Raw genomic sequence first — 17661 nt, 5'->3', positions numbered from 1 at the left:
TAATCAGATGATTTACCAATATATTGAGAAGTGCCACAAACTAGGAGAAAAATAGAAGCAAACATATTAGTTCTTATGAATAAACCAAGCTTCTTCCTCGAATTTTCTTCAGACAGTTTCTAAATAAGGAGATGTGCCAAGTTTACAGTAGAGGGGCCATTGCATTTATTGTTCCATTGTTCTACAAGTTGAAATCAAATTGAAACATGTTCTGTAATGTCTCTCTGAGGTCAACAAGGCACAATGAGCACTAGAAACAATTTGTTATTGTTCTAAGCTCTCGTTGGTGTCCACAAATAACCTTATGTGAAAATGACACACAACAATAATTCACCTGAAGAGGGTGGTTAGGGTTTGGGGATTGACTTCAGGAATAAAGATAGATTTGGTCCATACTACCTACACTCCACCAGTTGAGTTAGCCCAATACCTCATCTGATGACAATAATAAGAGGAATAATAATTCAACAAGCTGATGTTGCTGTAGTGTTTTATAATTTAGAGAGAGGTTTTTATTTACCTTATTCAGATTCTCCCACGAGCCCCTTGAGGTTGACGAGGCCATGATTATAAATTCCTCCTGTCACAAATGAGGAAGCCAAGGCTTAGAGAGATTGCACGGCACAGCTGAGACTGAATTTCAAATGTCTTGATTCTCCGCAGAGTGACCTGTCCCCATTCCAATCTGGTCATTTGGCAGGACTCTTGTTGCTGTGGGAGAAGAGTCCAAACAAAACAGAGGATGGATCCTGTCCACATGCCCTTGACATGTTCTGGGACATGATTCCTAACACTCTCATGTTATGAATTTCCTGAGGACTCTTCTGTGATGACCTCTGTGTGCTTAACCAATATCGTAAGCATCAATTATTTTGGAATAAAACAAAATAAAATCAACCACATAAAAAAACTTTTATCAGAAAGCATTTGGTGAGTACAATGAAGGGAGGAATTGGAAAAGTGAGAAGTGTGATGCTTTGAGAGTTTTATCTTTGTCTTTTCCTGTTATTAATCAAGTTAATCTTGTTTCCTTGCTTCTCAAGGTACAGAGTTTGCTGGAAAATTCCTCATGTTTCATGTCTCCTTTTTTTGATCCCATTTTTGATTGACAGTGGATGGAGGTGGTCAATATACCAGAGCGCCATGAAGTGACAAAGAGCATTTCTTGAAGAAACCTCAGCAGAGTGATGTGAGTGTTTGACAGCTTTTCTTTCACTTGTATGAAGACTGTAAGCTACTTTTCTGAGCCCTCTCCCAGTTTTGACATGCAGGCTCCTGTCCAAGTGTAGACCAGCTTCCTGAAATATTAATTTAGAAATTGTCCAGTAGAGAGATTCAGAATGGCAATAGAAGACAGCATTCTGAGATTCGTCAGACTGTTGATTTAGCATGTTTGGACCTAAAGTTTCTAGTTTCACTGAATTTTATTGTTGTATTTGGGGGCTTTTCTTTTTCTACTGCCATATCCAACCTGTCAGAAGCCCTGTATGGCCCACCATTTCATCATGTGTCTCCCTTCCTCTCTCTGTGATTCCACTACCGTTGCCTCGTCCAGGCTTGTGCACTTCTCAAATACATCAGTCCATCAACTTTCTTACTGGTCTCTCTGCCTCCATTTTGGTCCCCACCCACACTCACTCTTCATGGTGCTATCTGAGTGGGATTGTTATAAAAGACAATTCTAATCATGATGCTCCTTATTTTGACTCTTCCACTGTTGTCTTATAATTTTAACTAGTTTAGCTCAGAAGACTTTCTAGATGTTGGCTCTTCCCTCCTCTATAGCCATGTTTTTCACTCAAGTACCCTTTGTGTAGCCAAACGAAACCACATGCAGTTGTCTGAAGGTACCATGGTATCCCAGAGAAGTTACTTTAATCCTCTGTCAGGGATAACCCTACTGCACACCCAGGTGCTGAACTGATTCCAGAAGGTTTGGGCAGTCAAGGATGATGCGGCAGTGCCGGCCTGACAGCTGGCTCAGCTCCTGCCTGCTTGTGCAGAGCGGCTGCCCATGTGATAGGATTCAGGGACAAGCAGCTTCCCTCTCCTCCTCCTTCTCTACATGCCTGCAACTGTGCTGCAAATACAATATTTCCCGGTGATAGTCCTTGTCCCATTAAGATTTTGGCTTCCAATGTCAAATACAACGAAAGTATAAGTGGTCATAACGATGTTTAAATCCATTCTTTAGAAAACTGAACCAGGGGCGCCTGGGTGGCTCAGTTGGTTGAGCGTCCGACTTTGGCTCAGGTCACGAACTCACAGCTTGTGAGTTCAAGCCCCACATCGGGCTTCGTGCGGACAGCTCAGAGCCTGGAGCCTGCTTTGGATTCTGTGTCTCCCTCTCTCTGCCCCTCCCCCACTTGTGCTCTGTCTCTCTCTCTCTCAAAAATAAATAAACATTAAAAAAATTAAAAACAAAAAAGAAAAGAAAACTGATGCAGAGGCTCCTTTTAGAAAGTTATTTCCCTAAGGGGCACCTGGGTGGCTCAGTCAGGTAAGCGTCTGACTGTTGATTTCAGCTCAGGTAATGATCTCACAGTTCCATGGGTTTGAGTCCCACATCGGGCTCTGCGCTGATGGAATGGAGCCTGCTTGGGATTCTCTCCCTCTCTCTCTGCCCCTTCCCTGCTCTCTCTCTCTCTTTCTTTCAAAAGGAAAAAAAAAAGAGAAAAAAAAAAAGTTGTTTCTCTAAGACCACACAGTGGGCTGGAACCCAGGGGTCTTGGCCTTCAGTTCTGATGCTTCCTATGCTGTGATTCTGCTGCCGGTTAAAGAGGTTATTCTCAGTTCTACGTGTGTAGGATGGCCTGGCATAATGGCTGTGGTGTAGATTCCTGGGCCCTGCCTTCTAGAGCCCTAGAGTTACTAGGTCTCTGTGGACTTGGGAGTCTCCATCTTATGCCATCCCCTGGGGCATTCAGATGCAGGACAGAGATGAAAGGCTAAGCTCATTGGAGTGAAGATAGTTCCTTTCTCAGGGGATTTGTGTCTGTTGGGTAACCTAGGTCTGCCAGTTAGGCTTGTATGAAAGCTAAATATTTGAGAGGGGCAGGGAAGTAATCTGCTGCCTTATATATGCTTCTTATATAAAATGTTACTTATTTCTGGGGCCTGGGTGGCTCAGTTAGTTAGGCGTCCAACTCTTGTTTTCGGCTTAGTTGATGATCTCACGGTCAAGCCCTGTGTTGGGCTTTGTGCTGACAGTGTGGAGCCTACTTGGGATTCTCTGTCTCACTGTCTCTGTCTTTCTTAAAATGCATAAATAAATAAAAACTTCTTTAAAAATGTTATTTATTTTTAAAAAGAACAGAATTAGGCTCTTGAAATTTACCCTCTACTTAGAAACCGTAACTGCCATCAGTGGATATAAGAGGAATAACAGACAAATGTCTGGGGACAATGTGCACTCAGGGCTCATCAATTCTCCGTCTACCACAGGGCCCCGCTGTCATGCATGGCTCTTGGACTTTCACTCAGAGCCAGTCCCAGTTAGTCACAGTATGGGGAACAGTTGTTGGCCACTTTCCAAGCCTGTGTGGTTTGGGCTATTTGTAGCTTGTCCCTCGATTTCCTGGCATTTTGTCCACAAAGTGCATAACAGAAGGGAGTGGCCTCTTAATCCTTGGCACAGGTTTTATAACCTTCTACAGAATTTCCCAACACTGTGAAAAAAATGGTTCCACGGTTCCTCTTTCTTCTAACCAAAGGTTTTGTTTTGTTTTGTTTTAAGGAGACTGGACTGTTTTCTTCTAACTATATAAAACTTTCAAATTAAGTAGAAAACGTTCTTGAAAGCACTATTTATAGACTAGAGGGAGCCCCTTAGGGGCAGGATTTGATACTACTCATCTTGTCCCCTTGGGATCAACACTGAGCACGTGTCTTAGTGAGTCTTAGTGGTGTGGTTTTTCCTTGCAGGGGTGATCATTTGGTTCGATAACACTAAAGGCTGGATGAATTTACCTGGAGAGGACCGTAACGAAAATCTGAAATAACCTTTATAATTTTCAAGTGAGGAAATGAAGGCCAAACATGAGAGGCTACAATAAGAGTATACTGGGTATGTATGAATCCAGGGGGCTCTGGATAGGAAGAAAGGAAATGGGTTACATTTCAAGGCATTTATGATTCTCTGATTAACCAGCCTCCCAGGCTTGCCTCCATGGGGTCCATAGGCCCCTAAGACACTGACACATCACCAGACAGGCTGATTGTAAGATTCTCTAGGGTTTTAAAGCCAGGTGATCTAACAGCTTTCTGAGCACTTTCATTTGATCTCCTGTTTGTTTCACAACAGGAGATGTAGAGATATCTATGAGAAGGGGAGGGCCTTTGATTTTGAAGGGCCGCATTCCTGGGCACAGTCATGGCTTACTTCTTTTGAAGAGAGGAGGTTAGGGTTTTAGTAATAGTGGAATCATTTCTCCTTGACAGAGAAGGAGCTTCATTTCAGTTTAGCCTGGGTCTTAGTGATAATGAGTGTGTGTGTGTGTGTGTGTGTGTGTAGTAGATGTATGTATATATATGTATACTAGGTGTATGCTATATGTATATTGTATGCATATTATATGTATATGTATATGTATATGTATATTATATGTATATATATGCTAACAGTGTCTATCTGTCCCTGAAGTTGTGGATGTTTCCTGATTTTGTGGCATTAGTGTCTCCTGGCATCTCAGTGGAGGCCACCTCACTTTAGATTTCAATCCAATGGAATCTGGACTCTCTCTGATCCCTCAGTGATTCTTCAGGCAAGGACACTGGTGGGGAAGGTGGATTGGAAACCAATGGAGACTTAGATGGGAATCCCTTATTAAGTATGCTAAAAAGATAATTTTTGACATTCCACTCTTATAACATTTTATCTCTGTATTAAAAGAACAGGGTAAACTAAGTCTGTGATAGCCTTTAACACCTTTTTCCTTTTCCCTCACTTTCCTTCTTATTTAAAATTAAATCTTTCCAGGGACTGGACACTAAGAGCTGACTTATCTGTGCAGTGTCACAGTGTTTCTGGACTGTTCCTATTTACTAATCACAGTCCCTCAACTTTCCCAAGGTTTATTCCCACTTCAGCTTCAGTCTCTGCTTAACCCTCTACTCCTTAAAAATAAGGCCTTCCCAGGCTCTTCTTCATAACCTAACAATCCCTTATCTCCCCTTTCTCAACATCCTAGTCTCATTTCCTGCTTGTTTTTTTGTATCACCACTCTCTTTGTTAGTTCGCTTTGTTTAGCTAGAAATTGAGCTAAGGATAGGGATTTTTATGTGTTTTGTTTATGTGCTGTGTCCTTAGCACCTTGAAGACTATCTGATGCACAGCAATTGCTGAATAAATGTTTGTTGGATGAATGAAATGTGTGGGGAGGTAAAATACTGAAGTGAAGTACTGCTAGAGCAAAGAAAGAAGAAAAACGTAAACATAAGCTTAGCGTCTCCTCTCCTGCTGCCGGCTTCTTAGCACTCCCAGATCCCACGTTCTGAGATGTGTGACCAGAGTCTGTGTTAGATAAATAGATTAAGGACAAAAAGGCAGGGGGCACCAAACTGTGTCTTGTAACCGAGAAGTACAGGCTTGGGTCTGGGGATGCAAAACAGCTCAAGGACCCTGGCTCTCCAGCAGTTTGTTCTCTGCTTCTACGGTACTTCTTGGCTTCATTCTTCTGGTGCCCTCACATGGCGGAGAGGACATAGCTGCTGCGAGCTCTAAAATTGTATCTTTAGGGGTACCTGGCTGGCTCAGTCAGTCAAACATGTGACTCTTGATCCTGAGGTTGTGAGTTCAAGCCCCATGTTGGGTGTAGAGCTTAAAATAAGTGAGTAAGTCAGTAAGTAAATAGTACCTTTATAGCTCTCAGTTGGAAAGAACATTTTTCTCACTGTCTGCATATAAAATTCTGGAAAGTAACTCCATTTGGTCTAACTTGGCCAACTCTTCCAACTACGGTCTATAACCAGTCCAAGCTCCTCTGCTCGCCATATGACAGACCAGTAAGTCAAGAGGCAAGATGTTGGGGCAAGGAAAGCAACTTTATGTGGAAAGCCAGCATACCAAGGAAATGGCAGACTACTGTCCCAAACAACCATGTCCTCTAACAATGAAATTTAACCTTCTTTTATGTCAGCAAAAGGGGGAAGCGGGAGAGAGTTGAGTCAATGGGTGATTAATATCTGTAGACTTCTGAGGAAAGTCACGTAACTTCTTTGTCCTTGGTCAATTGATCTTTGTGTACAGACATCTGGTCATGTTGTTCTTGTAAATCTTAGACATAGCATAGTCATTTCTGCATGTACTTCCTTATTTCCCCAAGAGAGGTAGGTTTCGGGGTGTGGGGGGGGGGAAGCAGTTTTCACAAATCTTAGCTGTAAGCAAAATTCCTTCAGTGATTAACATGCCTATGTGGAGGGCCCATCAGAAGTTTCTAAGCTGTAGGTCACAGCACCCGGGAGAGAGAAACAATATGGAGTCAGACATGCTAAGCTTCTCCCTGGTACAGATCTAAGCTCTAAGAAAGCAGGAACATTTTTACTTTTGCTCACTGCTGAATTTTAAGATCTAGAATACTACATGGCACAAAGTAGGTGCTTAATAATTGCTGAAGGGACAAATGAATCACTGTGACAGGAACAGGATGCTGACTGGCAGCTGCACTATCATCAGATGAAATGAGGGAGGTGTTGTTAGCCCTGCCCCCCACCAAAAATATTAAATAGACCAAGAGAGGACAGGATGCTGGGCAGCTAAACTATTAGCTGACCACCATAGAGTCTAAAAGTCTTTATGATTATTTTTTTCAATCAGAAGTAGTAATTTTCCATTGTAATCTAAGAGTGCCTTTCTGGGAGAGCTTTGAGTGAAGGGGTTAAGGATTAAGATTGACATGAACTGTGGCCATCTTCCACGTGTTAGCATGTTGGGATGAAATGCTATCTTTCTAGTAAAAACTTTTACAGAAATAAGAAGATTAAATGTGTAAAGGGACTGAAGGATGGATACATAGGCACACTTAGATCATTTTAGAAATTGGTAAACAATATCACACTTGAATTTAAAAAAATTTAAGTGTAGGAAGGAATATATGTAGTGCATTTTCACAGATTAAAAGAAGGAAAAGTCCGGGGCGCCTGGGTGGCTCAGTCAGTTAAGTGTCCGACTTCGGCTCAGGTCATGATCTGGTGGCTCACGAGTTCAAGCCCTGCGTCGGGCTCTGTGCTGACAGCTCAGAGCCTGGAGCCTGCTTCTGATTCTGTGTCTCCCTCTCTCTCTGACCCTCCCCCCGTTCGTTCTCTGTCTCAAAAATAAATAAATGTTAAAAAAATTTTTTTTTTAAATTAAAGAAGGAAAAGTTCTCTATGGGCAACTCAGCAATATTTCCTAACATTTACATTAGAGATTTAAAAATCCCTAAAACTATTAAAAAAAAAATTTTTAAATGTTTTATTTAATTTTGAGACAGAGTATGAGCAGGGACAGGGCAGAGAGAGAGGGAGACACAGAATCCAAAGCAGTCTCCAGGCTCTGAACTGTCAGCACAGAGCTGGACGCAGGGCTTGAACTCATGAACCGGGAGATCATGACCTGAGCTGAAGTTGGACGCCCAACCAACTGAGCCACCTGGGTGGCCCTAAAATTATTTTTATATACTGGTTAGTGAAAATAGGAGTTTTTCCAAAAATGTCTCCTGAGGAAATAATAACAAATGTGCAAAAAATTATGTAAAGTCACAATTACAGTTACTTATAATAGAAAAAAAACCCCACAACTGCTAAAAAACAGGAATTAGCTAACCTGTGGTATATTCATATATAGAATAAGACCAAAGTCATGTTTTAGAACACAATAACACAGAAAATTATTCCCAGGATACTGTTAATTGAAAAAAGCATGATTGGAGATCATGATGTGGAGCATGATTCCAGTTTTATTTAAATACCTATCATTTGAACAGCGTGGTTCTCTTGACAAAAAGGATTAAATTATTACTGGTGGATTTTATTTTTTTTCTTTGTGCTTTTCTGTGAATTTTGAATTTTTTGTGTGTGAACATGTATTTCTTTTGTAACAACATCGAACACAAAAGACCTTAACATATTTGTTTGTAATTTTTCCAACATTCTTTGTATATAGAGCTTAAATAGCTAACCAGTCTTAGGAAGTACTCCTGGTTATATTTGACATGCTGAAATTTATACTGAGGCATTTTTTTATTAATTTTTTTTCAAAATATAATTTATTGTCAAGTTGGCTAACATACAGCGTGTCGAGTGTGCTCTTGGTTTGGGGGTAGATTCCCGTGGTTCATCGCTTACATACAACACGCAGTGCTCATCCCAACAAGTGCCCTCCTCAATGTATACTGAGGCATTTTAAAATGTATACATCCTGTGGACCTTTTCTTCTTTTTGGCTAGAGGGATTTGGTCCTGTAGCTTTTGTTTCTGCCATAATTGCACATGCTACCACTTTTCAAATGATCTGCTCCAAAATTCCCTGCAAGAAGAAAGTGTCTAGGAGTTACTGCAGAGAACCCACAGGAAGCATAAAATGAAACTTTACCTGTAACGGAAGTAGGTAGGAGTGCCTGGTTGGCTCTGTCCATGGAGCATTGGACTCTTGGTCTTGGGGTTGTGAGTTCAAGCCACATGCTGGGTGAAGAGATAACATAAATGTGACAGAAGCCTCGATTTGCTTTCTCTTGTAAAATCTACCACCAATGGGATGCTAGCAAGCACTGTGAAGAGCTCAACTACAGGATCTGTGGATAGAATTAGAACAATGTGGGAGGAATGGACAAGGTAACTTCAAGAGGACTGATTAATTAAAAGAATAGCAGAATGGTGTAAGGCACATGGGAAATCAGAAACATTTCTTGTTTTCATGCAAACAGGCTTGAGGCCGGGAGGTGGGGGCAGACGAAACAAATAGAAGCTGAAGCAAATCCACTATATTACTCAAGAAAATGTGTTCCTAAATCTGTCTTCACAGGGCTGAAGTGATTCCACAGGTCCAATATGTTTTGTTCTTTCATTCAAGCCCAGAGAAAACACTGGTATCACCACTGGTCCATTTTTTTTAATGTTTAATTCTTAAAGAAAGTACAACTTTTATTTTCGAGTGTCTCAGTGATGTTCATGGTTCCGCATTTGTATAACAAAAATTGACAGAAAAATATGTTGTTTACCTTGAGAGGAACAAAGCAGTCAGAAAAAATTGTAGAGAAGTGTCAGTCACTCAAGAGAGAATATAGATTTAAGTAATAGTTGCAACAAAAGTCTTTAAGATTTTAATCATCTTAATTGGCAAGAATATACCATAGTTTCAGCAAGAAAGCCCAAACTTAAGAGAAGATAGATTATTTAAAATAAGCTTCCTACACCCAAAAAACAAATAATCCAGCGAAGAAATGGGCAGAAGACATGAATATACACGTCTCTAAAGAAGACATCCAGATGGCCAATAGGCACATGTAAAGATGCTCAACGTCGCTCCTCATCAGGGAAATACAAATCAAAACCACACTCAGATACCACCTCACGCCAGTCAGAGTGGCTAAAATGAACAAATCAGGAGACTGTAGATGCTGGAGAGGATGTGGAGAAACCAGAACCTCTTGCACTGTTGGGAATGCAAACTGGTACAGCCGCTCTGGAAAACAGTGTGGAGGTTCCTCAAAAAATTAAAAATAGACCTACCCTATGACCCAGCAATAGCACTGCTAGGAATTGACCCAAGGGATACAGGAGTACTGATGCATAGGGGCACTGTACCCCAATGTTTATAGCAGCAATCTCAACAATAGCCAAATTGTGGAAAGAGTCTAAATGTCCATCAACTGATGAATGGATAAAGAAATTGTGGTTTATATACACAGTGGAATACTACTTGGCAATGAGAAAGAATGAAATATGGCCTTTTGTAGCAACGTGGATGGAACTGGAGAGTGTGATGCTAAGTGAAATAAGCCATACAGAGAAAGACAGATACCATATGTTTTCACTCTTATGTGGATCCTGAGAAACTTAACAGAAGACCATGGGGGAGGGGAGGGAAAAAAAAAGAGAGGGTGAGAGCCAAACCATAAGAGACTCTTAAAAACTAATAATAAACTGAGGATTGATGGGGGGTGGAAGGGAGGGGAAAGTGGGTGATGGGCACTGAGGAGGGCACCTGTTGGGATGAGCACTGGGTGTTGTATGGAAACCAATTTGACAATAAATTTCATATTAAAAAAATTAAATAAGTTTCCTATAGAGAACTACCTTAAAGAAACAATAATATGGGAAGACTACTTTGCTCAGAATAGTTGAAAAGTTAGAAAACTTTGTATGTCTAGTAACAGAGCAGCGGTTATATGATACATTGTCATATATCCACCCACTGTAACAGGATAAAAATATTAAAATGATGGTTATAAACACTCTGTAGCAGCATATAAATATTTATGCCCTAACATTAGTTAAAACTATAAAGGTGCCTGGGTGACTCAGTTGGTTAAGCATCTAACTTCGGCTCAGGTCATGATCTCCCAGTTTGTGAGTTCGAGCCCTGTGTCAGGCTCTGTGCTGACAGCTCAGAGCCTGGAACCGGCTTCACTCTGTGTCTCCCTCTCTCTCTGCTCCTCCCCTGCTGTCACTCTTTCTCTCTCTCGAAAATAAACAGGGGCACCTGGGTGGCTCAGTCGGTTGAGTGTCTGACTTCAGCTCAGATCATGATGTCATGGTTTGTGGGTTCGAGCCCCGCATCGGGCTCTGTGCTGACAGCTCAGGGCCTGCAGCCTGCTTCAGATTCTGTCTTCAGCTCTCTCTGCCCCTCCCCCACTTGTGCTCTGTCTCTCTGTCTCTAAAATAAACATTAAAAAAATTAAATAAACATTAAAAATATTAAAAAACTATAGATATAGCTTTGTATATATATATGGTTATATATATATATATATATATATATGTATATATAGTTAAAACTGTATGTATTGTTTTATATATGTATATATGGCATATCTTAAAAAATTAATGGAAGGAAACACTTCAGTATATATTCCATTTCATTATTTTTTTTTCTTATGTGTGCTAATAATATCAGTTAGAACAGGGGTGTTTTATTTTTCATCTTCCAAAATTTCCATACTATGATTCTATGAAAAAAAAAAACTTTTAAAAAATTCAGTCAGGTTTATCCCAAGATTAAAAAAAAAAAAAAAAAAAAGAACTACTCTGAGTTAGGCCCCTCTAAGAATCTGAGGTTAAGCTGACCTCATGTTGATTTTCTTATTTTATAAAACATAATGGAAATTATAAAATTTACTCTATTTTTACATTGACATGGAATATATAGTTTCCCCAGGTGTCCACATTTCTTTCAAGGCACAGGCATTTCTTCTACTTAGGATTAGATGAGTGATGCATTTGGAAATTATTTAAAAAATAAAAATTTTATTAAAACGAGAGCTAATAGTATCATTATCTCTATTAGCTGTGGTATAGAGTTGTGAATACACTAGACACATGCTCACTAAATGTGTATTAAATGGATCAGTGAACTCATGGGACTAGAGACACCTGAGTCAAAAGATGGTTTTTCACGGAATACCTGGGTAACTCAGTTGGTTGAGCGCCTGACTTTGGCTCAGGTCATAATCTCATGGTTCTTGAGTTCAAGCCTTGCGTCGGGCTTTGTGCTGACAGCTTGGAGCCTGGAGCCAACTTTGGATTCTGTGTGTGTGTGTCTCTCTCTCTGTCCCTCCCCCCCCCCCCATCTCAAATAAATAAACATTAAAAAAAATCCAAATTTATATCCGGTTTAAATTGATTTCGAAGGACTATCAAAGGAAGCTTGTATTGAAACAAGGACTCAAGAGCTGGTCGAAGGGCAGCATGGATGGCTCGGAGGTTAGACCTACTGAACTAGGTTGTGGGGATTAGAGGGAGAGGATAATGTGGGCTCATAGGAACCTCAATTCTGTGATTATTTTTATTTAGCAACATCTGGAAGAGCCAAGTCCTTCTCCACAGGCCATATGTATCCACGAGGAAATGCCAGAGCTGTCCATCACTGGGGCCTCTCCCTGCTCACCAGCCAAGGTTGCTACCAAGAGTCCTCAATCTGCTAAGAGTAGGATTGGGGTAACTACCTTGATAAGCTGGATTTTAATTTTTGTTTGTTTAGGATAAAGAATCTTCCTGCCTTGATAGGATGTACTGGACTATTTGAAAACTGTGTCAGTTGGGTGAGGCCTAGACACAAGCTAGCCTATGTGAAAAATTTAGTTTAATGGGTAAAAGGATGCCTCCATCTTAAGCATGAAAACCAGAGTTTACAAAAAAGTTAAACATTCATTGTAGAAATGGCCCTTCTTTAATAGATGTGAGGTGATAGGTCTCCCTTAGTAACCAAATTTGTCACGGTTCCCTATGTAGGTATTTCTGGGATTCCCTGCAAGATGCTTATAGGACAGAAACTGGTCACAGTTTTTGCCACTTCAACCATCTAGTTGCTGCTCTCTGTCCTCTGTCAGTGTATTTTCTGCCAACTCATCTGAACCCACTGCTTCCATAGATCTCATCCCCTCTAGCTGGATGCCTCTTGACTATTTTCCCCCAGGTGGGCACAGTCAGGTCCCTTAATCCCCCATAATCGCCTATTAGATGGTCCAAAGCTTTATGAAGGCTTGTAAGGCTTTAAGGCTTGAAGGTTTTATGAAGATTTCAGAAGAAAATAACAGCAAAGAGGATACAAAAAGAATGTTAGTTACGGCGGCCTTCAAAGCCCCTTCATGAGGTCAACTACAAGGTGTACCTCTTTCCCCAACTCCCCCTCCAGTGTAGCCCCCAGCCTGCTGCTTAACCACCCCCAGGGCAGTGCCCTCTAGCACATCTCTCTTAACTGGAGTCTAGGCCCCCAAACGCTAAAGGTCCCCAAGCATCCATGTTTCCCCACGCCTTTCAAGGATGACTGGGAATATTCATTCATTGAAGGGAAGAGGCCACAGGAATAAGGTTTTTGTGCTATCTTTCCCAATCAGATGGGGGCCCCCAAAGGTGGGGTGACCCGATTGGGTGGAAGCTGGAGGTACCGGCAGTGAAAGAATTCACCCAAGGCAGAACAAAAGAGACAGAAGTTGACTGAATGAGTACACCACCAGGTAGCCACAGGCAGGACAGCAAAGGAGAGACTGTCTGCCATGAGGGAGTGGTGAGGGGCCACAGTTATAGGATAGAGGGAGGGAGGACGGGGATAGAATTTTCCCTTTTTGGTAATCTTAGGAACTGTACCTGGTTGTAACTGGTCTCTTAGGGCCTATGGTTGTTTCCAGGTGGCCACTTAACGAGACCGTTTGTGTTCAGTTCAGTGGTTGGTGGTTGCCATGGGCCTTTTTACATTGCTCAAGTTTCCGTTGCTCAAGCGTGTTGCCTAAAAGCAGCCTCTACAGTTTTCTCAGAAAGCTCTGGAATGAATCAGAACTCTGAAGCTTAACAATAATACATTTTCCTAATTCAGGGTGTTTCATTGTCCATGACACCAATTATGGGATAAAGAGCCGAGGCCCGGGATGGGCTGCACCAGTCCCAGCCTGTTCTTTTTTTGACATTCTTGGTGGCGCTGTAGGGTGAGGAGAGCATCAGGACTCCAGACAGACCTCTCTTGGATGCTGGCTCTTCCATCCCATCTCTGCAGCCGAGAGAGACACATTACTTGGCCACATGCATTCATGTCCCACATGCACTCGTGTGTACGAATAGGACATTAAAATTCCACACTCAGAGAAGAAACATTTCTCTGCTGGCTATATAAACTGTAGAAAGCTACATCTGTTTTTTAAAAATCTGCCCACTTGACATTTCTAAACAGAGCCTTTGGCTTGCGATGGAACAGAGTACATCTGCGTTTGCATTTTAGGTGTTTAGGTGCATGTTTAGGGCTATGGGTGGGTACTGCATAACCCTAGGACCTACTCAGGTGGCTTTTCATGGAAGAGAAGAGCGCTCACCCCGCAAAGCAAACCCAACCCACCGCCTTTGAAGAGACAGTCTGCTTGCAACTTTTCCAGCTTGAAAATAAAACATACGAAAGAAGAGTTATGAAGAAAGACTAGCCCTACCAGATATTGAAAGGCACAATAAAGTTGGAGTAATTAAATCAGCTTATAATCAAGGTACAAGTAGCAAATCAGTGAAACAGATTACTGAGTCTAGAAATAACCTGCATATGTTTTGAATTTGACATGTAGGATAGTATTTGGAATTAATAAGCCAAAATTAGATTTTGTAATAAATTACATTTGAACAACTGCAAATTTAAGAACAGTATACAGTTGGTTCCTTACTTTATGTCCTACACCAGTGTAAATTGCAAATGATTAAAACACACTTAAAGAATTGAGTAATGGGGCGCCTGGATGGCTCTGTCGGTTGGGCATCCAACTTTAGCTCAGGTCATAATCTCACGGTCCATGGGTTTGAGCCCTGCATCGGGCTCTGTGCTGACAGCTCAGAGCCTGGAGCCTGCTTCAGATTCTGTGTCTTCCTCTCTCTCTGCCCCTTCCTGCTTGCACTCTCTCTCTCACTCTTGCTCTCTCTCTCTCAAAAATAAATAAACGTTAAAAAAAATTTTTTTAAAGAATTGAGTAATAATAGTGCTGGAAGAAAATACCCATAATTAAAAAAATAATTTGGAGTGGGGAACCTCTTGGGGTCTGACATAAAACCCAGAAGTTATAAAGCACAAGGTTAATAAATTGGGTTATGTTTTTAATGATGTGAAAACTTCAGTGTTGTAACAATAGTGCAAAAAAGTACAAACAGTTCAAAGGCTGAAGTAGGAAAAATTGTGAATGTATATGATAAAGATAGAGTAATTTCATAAATACATGTGTATATTCTTACAAGAAGAGTAATGAGCAATCCAAGAGAAAATGAGGAAAAGATACAAATGGGTAGTTCACGAAGGAAATGTGTTTCTGGGTATGTATCTGTGTGCGTACAACCAGGGCGTTATAAATGCACACTTAGGATTTGTGAGTGGGGGTGTTCTTAATTTTATTCATAATTAAAGAAATGAAAAGTAAAAAAAATATAATTTTCACCTACTGGCAAATACTGCATGCTGGCAAGGACGTGGAAAAGCCAACATTTTGCTTTCAATTATTGTTGAGAGCAACATGACTTCATGTATCTAAATTTGCAACGTGCATCCTTTTTAAGCCAAAGATTCCACTTCTAAAGGTATGCTGCCACAGGTACACAAAGATATAGGTACAAATAATGTAACCTCAACATGGCTTGTAATAAACGACTGGAAGTTACCTAATGGCAACGAACGAGAGGGCTCATTAAATTATAGTCTGCCCAAACAATATTCAGTTCTTAAGAAGAATGAATTAGATCCGAGTATACTGACACGGAAAAATGTCCACGTATATTGAGTTTAAAAAGCAAGCGATGGAACAGTATGCTTTGTGTGATTCCCATTTGAATATTTAAAAAAAAGTATTATATACAGATTTAATTACATGGATATAAATCATTTCTTTTTTTAATGTTTATTTTTGAGAGAGAGAGAGAGAGAGAAAGAGACAGAGTGTGAGTGGAGGAGGGGCAGAGAAGGAGGGAGACACAGAATCTGAAGCAGGCTTCAGGCTCTGAGCTGTCAGCACAGAGCCGGGTGCAGGCCCGAACTCACTAACTATGAGATCATGACCTGACCTGAAGTCAGACTTAACCGACTGGACTGAGCCACCTAGGCACCCCATTCATTTCTTTTCTTTCTTTCTTTCTTTCTTTCTTTCTTTCTTTCTTTCTTTCTTTCTTTCTTTCTTTCTTTCTATTTTTATTTATTTATTTATTTATTTATTTTTTGACAGAGAGAGTGTGTGCAAGCAGGGGAGGGGCAGAGAGAGAGGGAGAGAGAGAATCCCAAGCTGCACTGTCAGTGCAGAGCCCGACATGGGGCTCAAATTCACCAAATGTGAGCCAAAATCAAGACTCAGTCTTGACCCCATTTGGCATAACAGACTGAGCCACCTGGGTGCCCCACATGTGCAGAAATTATTTCTTGAAGGATATAAAGTAAACCATGGAGTGTGGTTGCCTGTGGCCACGTTCACTGAGGAATAGGGAGAGGGATTTTACTTTTCACTGTGTACCATTCTGCATAATTGAAGATTTTACTCTGAATATGTACTATTTTTATGATATATGTTAAATTTAATCTTTGGGAATAGTCTTGGCTAGGACAGCAAATTATATATAGGAGGTGTAGGTATCTGTGTTTGCCTCAAGGTTGAGGAAGCCACATGGGGTTAGGAGCACATGTGATCACTTCACACACAGCTTCTCTACCTCTTGCCTTGCTAAGGAATCCGGTGTGGCAGATCACCTTTGGGCAACCCTGAGGTGAAACAGGAAAGTCTCCAAGGAACCTTCTGTCCATCTTTCCTCTTCTCTTTCCCTTTCCCTTTCTGCAGCTCTGCCCTGCTGTGGTGCTGAGCAGAGGGTGGTCCCTGGCACCACTCTCCCTCTCTGGGCTTCAGAGGGCCCCCACCCTGGGTTTGGTACTAGCCTGTCACTGTACCCCCATCTTACCTCCCTCTTGAAAAAAGAGATGGCACAAGAGAGTAGCCATTGTAACTGAGAAGGCTCTGCCAGACTTCGTCTACTAGGCTCCAGCATGAAGGTTCTGGAACGGAAAGAACTACCCCACGTCTAATTACTATAAATGTGCTTGTGCATTAGAAAACATTTGAGTCGCTCAATGGCAACAGCTTGAGAACTGCTCAGGGCATATTAGGAAAAATGAAAAGTCTTTGGTGTAGCCTGCATTTGTTGTCACTGTAGAAAGAAAGTTCTTACTGAAGGAACTCTGGAGTTTGACAAGTCTTGAATGTTTTTGTCTTTCCTCTTTCCCCTTTCTTCTCTGGGAAGCCAGACAGCATCCTTATAGCTGAGTGTTCATAACTGCCTGAGGAGATGGCTGCTGAATATTCTTCCAGCTTTACTTCCTTTTCTTCTATACCCAAAGCAGCATTTAAGCTCCAGTCAATGGTGTGGAAATGACAGGATTCTCATGACAGGATGGGAGGCTAAGGACCTGGAAAGTTTCATTATGGGTAAGTCAGTGCCCTCCAGGAAAAGCTGGATGGCAGTTCAGTTTGACTTTGCTGGTGAGGGGGGCGCTCTGAGCTCCCTGGGCAGAGAGGGTAGCTGCCTCTGGCCTGCACATATTTTTCAGTCTGGGATATATGCCTGAGAAGTCACTCTCCATAGTTACAGTGACTTATTTGAGGTACGGAGCTCCCAGTGGGTAGGGAAATGTCAGGTGTGTAAGCCAGAGGCTGTGTGTTGCAGTGTGGGCATGTATGTGGGCTTCAGATAGGAAAAACTGAGACCAATTATATCATTTCTTCTTCGGGCTCTGGTTCTGGAGGCTTCCTGCTTCAGATGGCTTGTTCAGGAGGAGTACACTCTCAGTCCCTCTCAGTGTGATGCTGTGATGTACCTGCATGGTCATGTGGTAGAGTATATATGCATGTGTGCATGCACACGCGCGCGCGCGTGTGTGTGTGTGCGTGTGTGTGTGTGTGTGTGTATGTGTATGTGTGGGTGACAGAGAGAGAGAGAGAGAGATGGGGAAAGAAAGTGATAGAGCTAGAGATAC

General features: G+C 41.5%; 1 long non-coding RNA gene across 2 annotated transcripts in view; it reads left to right on the top strand.

Annotated features, from left to right (window-relative positions):
* The first annotated feature begins 756 nt into the window (after nt 1-756).
* LOC124506690 (uncharacterized) overlaps nt 757-17661 on the top strand; it is a 28044-nt gene continuing 11139 nt past the window's right edge. Inside the window, exons 1-3 of one of the 2 annotated variants that reach the window (XR_006960866.1) lie at nt 757-856; nt 1113-1189; nt 3925-4066. This is a non-coding gene — a long non-coding RNA (uncharacterized LOC124506690). Of the gene's footprint in view, nt 1190-3924; nt 4067-17661 lie in introns of both variants that reach the window. The other variant, XR_006960865.1, reaches the window with a different exon arrangement.

This window comes from Lynx rufus, unplaced genomic scaffold (assembly GCF_022079265.1).
Source record: "Lynx rufus isolate CCGP_SWC_20201006 ecotype Redwood Valley unplaced genomic scaffold, mLynRuf1.p SCAF_11, whole genome shotgun sequence".
Lineage (NCBI taxonomy): Eukaryota > Metazoa > Chordata > Mammalia > Carnivora > Felidae > Lynx > Lynx rufus.
The sequence above is the reverse complement of the archived record's forward strand: the minus strand, read 5'-3'. Positions and strand labels throughout refer to the sequence as shown.